The 7,112-nt window shown below is 33.6% G+C and overlaps 1 pseudogene; it reads right to left on the bottom strand.

Annotated features, from left to right (window-relative positions):
• Positions 1 to 2,187: 2,187 nt before the first annotated feature.
• Positions 2,188 to 4,888, bottom strand: LOC120175836 (annotated as a pseudogene).
• Positions 4,889 to 7,112: the final 2,224 nt, after the last annotated feature.

Below are 7,112 nucleotides of genomic sequence, written 5' to 3'. Positions count from 1 at the left end.
CCCCTCACTTTGTAAACCTTATTTTTTTTCTGCTGCAAACAAAAAATATTACTCTTATTTCGACCCGTTTATTAATGTTTCAGTTCATTTTTGTCCCTGTCTACTATCTAGTTATCATGCATCTTTACTAATCTTCCTGATTTTGTCACATATTTTTGTTATGTTTTATTTTTATCCCTATTTGTTCTTTGTTATAGCTTTTATGGTGTTTAAGAATTTGAGCTATTTATTTTGCTTGATATCCATTTTGGTCTTTTTTGTTTGCTGCTAATTCAAACTGTTTAACATATGTTGTAGGCTCTAGATTTTCCTTATGTTTATTTTAGTCATTGTTTTATATTTGGTCTAATTGATGTGTGATCTTTTAACACTTTTTGTTGTATTTTATTCAAATTTATTTTCTTATCATTTTTTTACTTTCAAAATTTAATTTTTATTTATTTAATTTTTTATATATATTTAATTGTTTTTATTTCGTTTTTTTCATTTTAATATTCTTCATTTATTTTTTATTTTTTTATTTTTTTTCACCTTTTAACATTTATCTTGACTTTTTAGGGACAACTTTAATCGATCAAAGGTAATATTCGAATCGATGTTTTAAATTTCAATTTCAATTTCAATTTTCGCAAATAAAGACAATCGACAAATTAATTAGTTCCGAAAGAGCGGTTCAAGGGTGTTAATCCTTCATTGACCGTAACCGACTCCCGAACTCGACACATTTCTAGTAAAACGCGGATCAGATAAGATGGTGTCCGATCTACCTAAATATCGTTTTAAAAGGATCGGTGGAGACTCTAACACATTTTTTCAAGTCGAAGCCCAATTCCGAGCCCAACCGAAAGACGGTCCCGACATCACCAATACTCTTTTTGCTTCAAGATTGCTCGGAAATGAATGCTCAACAGTGTTACAACCTTCTCCAATACAACTCTAATTTAAACCTTTAATCAAACACCTTAAAGATAATGTTCCTTAATCAGAATACACTCAAGAAACTCTGTTTCAGAACAGAACATAAATTCACCTTTTAAAACTGAAGTCTAACTAGTTTAACAAGGATTTTACCAACCCTCAATTCCATAGATCAAATCAAGAGGATCCTCAGCAATAGTACTTATGGGAGGACCTTTCCTATGATCCACATTTCTTACCCATATCATATGAGCTAGCTTTTCAAACATTTCTTGTTAAGATTTCATGTTTTGTTCTTTTATTCCTTAATATTTTCTTATCCGTTGTTCTTATCTTTTATGAGTACTTTAGGGATGTTCAATTTATTGTTTCTTAATTGATTTTAGCTTGTCATATAACCTCTCATGAACTATTTTTGATTCGTTAGTCATGGATGTATATTAAATGTGCAAAATAATAATAATAACAATCAATATAAATAATAAATAAATACAATGCAATGCAATTTTCTTTATTAATCTAGGATGATTACAAGTGGTAGTATATGTTTCAGATACTCTCAACTATTTGACATGAAATGTTCAAATACCTTACAATCATTGTTGCTCGAATCTAGGACCTCTAGAATAACAACCATCCATTTAAAATGTGAATGTATGTAGAAAATTATAGATCTAAAAAATGACCATAGAACAAATTTCCTACCCTTGCAAAGAAATTTTAAGCACTTCTAGATGTCTTCCACATGCTTTATTTGGAAAAATTGCGGTCAAACTAAAATTTTAAGAGATTTAATGAGAAATTTTAAAAATTATAAGAGGAATTTTAAAGTTCTGAATTTTTAAAAATTTTGTTTAAACAAATTAGATTTTTTTTTAAAATTTTAAGGGACTAAATTATACGCTTATCTTTATTGTGTTCCTTAAATATAATTCAATACACAAAACAATAATATGCTAACCAATTATATTAATATCAATGTTCTTATAATTAAATTTAAATAATCACCAACTGAAAACAATTTTCGTGTGATTATTGATTAAATTTATTTACAAAACAAGTAAATACAGAGGCTACGATCCATACAAAAACATTGTTATTTGTTTGGTTTCAAACATAATATTTACCAAATATACAGCTTTGTAATTTTATTGCCAGAATTAAACATTTAATTTGATATACATATATTTGCCATACAAGAGTTTCACAATCTTTCGTGAAGCCCTTTCCGGCTCCAAGTCGACCGCCATCATCGGCATCTGTTTATCGGCCATTTCCAGCACCATCACTGACCGTCATCAAATATCTTGCCAGTCGTAAGCATCGGTATCTGCCCGTCATCGCAAAAATCAATCTTGTTCAACCTCAAACAGCACAAGACTTGCTCAGGTAATTCTTCTTGTTTCTGTGCCTATTAGATTGAGAAAAAGATGATGGTATTTAGAGTTCGGGTTTTCGATTCTGTTTCTATCATCTATGCAACCGGCAACATTGATCATCGACTAATGACCCTACTAAAAATAAGATCCATATCATACCTGGATGGTTAAACCTACGTCGAGTATTCCTTCCTTCAAACGTTCTCGGAATGACTCGAGTCCCTTCCTTGATATGTAACTGAAGCGATGAATGTCCAAATCAATCTCGAAGTAATTAGGGTCCTCCATGAGAAAAAGAATGAACAACTTCGTAACTGATCATACGCGGTTCAGTTCAAGTGTCATGATATGTTATTGGATCAAGAGGAGAAATCAGGAGAAACTAGCTAATAAGCCAATGCCTGCATTGCAGGAGCGGTCCATCCGAGTTCGGTCATGGATAAAAACTTGGTGAACCGCTCAAATATGTTCCTGAACCATCTCATTTAACACTGATCTACCTAAAGAACTGAATACAAACTTAAGTTATACCTTGTAAAAGTCATGCTGAGGGCGTGAGAGAACCGGCTTTTCGTTATAAGCATTTACGAGTTTCTTTTCGGTAGAATTCAGAATGAGATCATCGGAATTAACCAATCCGACCATGAACTTTAGCCTTTCCCGGAATGGAACCACGGACTCTTTTGTGAACCCTTTAATCTTCTCCATACCATCGTCGACAAATTTCTAGAGCAGAAACAGAAAAGTTGTCAACACTTGAGTCTGGTATGGGGAACGTTATTCAATCGAATAAAGATGATCGTTCAGGAAGTGAAATCTTATGATCTTACCTTGATGGTCTCCTGATATTGCGGAGAGATGACAGTTTCGTATTCTCGAAAACTTTGAAATAAAGAACAAGGCTCATTCCTTCACCGTCAGCATCACCGAGGAACATTGTTGCTGGATAAGTAGGCAACTGCAGCGGGACTAGCAAGACGGTTGAAGATCCGATATACAGAATTACAGAGCATTTTCTATTGAGAAATTATTTATGGTAACCTCAAACATACCTGAATGTTAACAACTAGAAGAGGAGGGATTGTCCCATCTGGGTTTATGTTAGGAAGCTCGATATGTTGCGCGATGTGATTTATCTTTCTTGGGCAGATAAATAAGTCGACGCCTATCGGCTTATAGGGAGAGGGAACCGGAGCTGGACACTTCTGCTTATCTCTGCATGACAGACAAATCAACAAATTAAAAGTTAAGAATCAAAATTTCAGTAGAATGAATACCCGAACGAAAGCCAGAAACTATGATGGGTGAAAATCAGTAGCATACTTGAAATAAGACTCGCCTCGAAGTTTAAAAGTCGACGGTAGAATCTCGAACCAGCATCCGTGAACCGTATCACCCTTGTTGGATGGAATTGTACATCCTGCTTTGGGACGAAATAGAATCTGTTTCGATGGATCTGTTATACATATAAAACATGAGGATTACTGGAAAGATCTATCGATTACGATAAATTTGTGAAGAAGTAACTCAAAATTACTTACATTCATCGAATTTTTCTTTTGCCTCGCATAATCGTTGCTTAAGCGATAACCTATAAACTGATAATGTTTTCTTCTCTTCGGAAGCACTACACCTATCCTCTTTTGAACCTTGAAAGCTTCCATTAGGATGATCCAATATCTTCTTCCTCATACCATTACAAATATCATTGACCTTTCTGAATTGCGAAAGCTCATGACCCTGGTTACTAAGCAGAGAAAGCGGGTTCGAGTAGTTAAATTCATCCTTGATCATTCTATCTCCATGGAATCTTAAAACACTTTCGCAGTATTCTTCGAATTTACACGTCCCATCCACGATGCACGAAGAACCTTCATACTGAATCACCTTACCGCACGACGAGACACGATCTGGAAAGAAAAAACTCACAAGAAATTGTATAGATTAGATGGCCGAAATGGTACAATCCTGTAGCTTCAACACCTCATTTAGCCTTGAACTAACCGTACCGCACATATCAACATGAGTACTAAAATGACCCTCGAAGGACCTTCCAAATATAATCAAGAAAAGTTTGAATATCTCGTTACCTCCAACACTAATGAAATCATCATCCGAATCCGATTCCAGCCTACTGTACGAATCAAACCAAGAATCGTTTTGGGGACCTGCAGAAAGAATTAAACTTCTCTGACTCATAACACCGGGGAAAGCATGACGGTAACAAGGTTTTGAAGACATTCATTGCATCGAATACAACGACGCAGTTGATTCATACAATCACGCCACCGTTCCATTATGCATATATGATGAAAAGAAGGGGTGTACCATTTGTGTTGGCTTCGATGCCACTGCATTTGTGTGACATGATATGAGGAGTTTGAAACCTCAGATCTTCTACGAGTCACCGTTGAAGTTGCACCATGTACATATCCAGTAACAGCTATATCTGTCACGCGGGCATTACTATTCCTCTTCTTCGATCCATCGGTGACAGCATGAGGATGCTTCCAGTGTGATTTTCGGGACTTATGATGGTGCCTTCTCTCCGTTGAGATTCTTGTAGCCGGCAGTGAAGAACAACTCCCCATTACTACTGCTTCATTTTGAAGAACACCGTTAAGAGAAAAACATTCGTGCTTTTTATATATTATAGATATATGTAGATGGACACATACGTGTATGCATGCATGCATGCAATCAGAGACAGAGCTATTAAGGGTAGGGATGGACGCAGAAACTTAAATCAGGGGAGAACTTATATAATTTTAGGGGATGAAGACAGATTATCAATAAAAATTACAACAAAAAAAATACCTAAAGTATATGCAAATTTTAAATTTTGACAACATCCGCCACCCGTTCCACCCGTTCCTCCCTGGTCCATCTTGATTAAGGGTATGAGAGGGTTTTGTGTTCCAAATTTTTAGTCTAATGGAAATTTTAGTCTATGTTAATATAAATACTTGTCAAATTAAACCTTGCCCTAATTAAATTTTGAATTAAATACTTATTAGTTCATGTTGACTTTGAAATTAAGCGATTTAGCCTCTACCATTGTCTAATTCTTAGCTGATAATGATCATAATTGAGAAAACCCTTGGCTAACACGCATGATCAAACAGATCAACGCGGCCATTATGAACGAAACCCAGAAAATATAAATATAAATACAAGAACTAAAAACCAAAAAAATTTGAGGAAAAAATGATCGAAATTAATAAAAATGAAATACCTTGAGAAGGAAGAAACCAAGAGAAAGAGAAAGAGAAAGAGCGAAGTCCTGTTGTATTCACGGCAATGAAGGATCTAAAGCTATCTCTCTCTTCTCTCCCCATCTCATCTAAGATTCTGTGCAGAGAAAAGGACAGAGCCAAAAAAAAAAAAAGGAACCACGAATTCGGGTCGGGTCGGATCCTACGTACAGAATTTCGAAGAAGACAAGCGCCAGCAACTTTTATAAGTTATTTATCCAAAAAAAAAAAAACTTTTATAAGTTATTTATCCAAAAAAAAAAACTTTTATAAGTTGGGAATTTCGATATTTCTGGATATTTTGGCTAAAAAATTTAGCTTTTTTTCCTCTCTATTTTTGAGTTGTTTTATAATATAATAAAAGATGAATTATTTTATTTTAGCTGGATTTTTAAATCTTGTCTTTTTATTTTCTGTTTATAAATTTTTATTTCTTCTAATAATTTTATTTTTAGACTATCTCTCCCGTTTGATTGATCCGTAAGATTTTAAAAATGTGATCACTTTAATATCATCCGATGAGATTTTATAAAATTATCCATAACAATTTTTTTTTTCAAAAATTACACAATCATCTCCAAAACATTTTAGGTATTTAGGTTTTTTGAAAAAATATTGTATAATATTCTTCTCAACTAAGAGACAATTATTATACCTTCAAAAAGCATCGTTTTTAGTATAAGACATAATAATAATAAACAATATCAACTAAACGATTTTAATAATTAAAAATATAGTTATTATCTTTAGAAGTATTAGATTCAAGTACAACGTTATAGGGATGTTTGAATATATAATATCATATGACTGAAAACCTTTTAAACATATATTATCTCATCTCATATTAATAAAAAAAGCATAATAATAAAATTACCCCTAACGTTGTACAAATGGTCACTTTGCCTCATATTCATTTTTTTTAGCATTTTAGCTCGGGATGGGCATGAGACCCGAACCCGATAGGTTTCGACCCGACCTGACCCGATCGAGTCAATTTTTTTTAATTCGGGTTCAAATCGGGTTGAGTCGTTTTTTAAATGTGATGTTCGGGTCGGATCGGGTCGGGTTTAGGGTGAAAAATGCCTGACCCGACCCAAATATATATATAATTTTACCTTATATATTTCAGAATATTTATAATAATATCCCTCTATATATTATTTTTTTCAATTAAGTCAATGTTTTTATAGAATAAAAATAATTTTTTTTTATTTCGAGTCGGGTCGTGTTTTTAAGTTATATATTGGGTCGGTTCGGGTCGGATGAAATCTTGTTTTGGTCGGATCATATCTCGGGTGGATGATTCTTTATTCTCGGGTCGGGTGGACCAAAAACCCGACCCATGCCCATCCCTAATTTTATCCCCCAACATTTTATTTTCGAGCAAAATGCCCTATGCGTGGATAAAAATTGTTAGTTGACTAATAGTCAACGCTTCCTATTGGTACAACAGGTCCATGTGTGATATCATGTCATCAAATTTTTTTTAAATATAATTGTATAAGTGTGTATGTAATTGATTATAATTATAGTTTACTCTAAAAATAAATTTTTTTGCTGA

The sequence above is a fragment of the Hibiscus syriacus genome, unplaced genomic scaffold (genome assembly GCF_006381635.1).
Source record: "Hibiscus syriacus cultivar Baekdansim isolate YM2019G1 unplaced genomic scaffold, ASM638163v2 tig00000329_pilon, whole genome shotgun sequence".
NCBI lineage: Eukaryota > Viridiplantae > Streptophyta > Magnoliopsida > Malvales > Malvaceae > Hibiscus > Hibiscus syriacus.
This window is presented reverse-complemented; position numbering and strand designations above follow the sequence as displayed.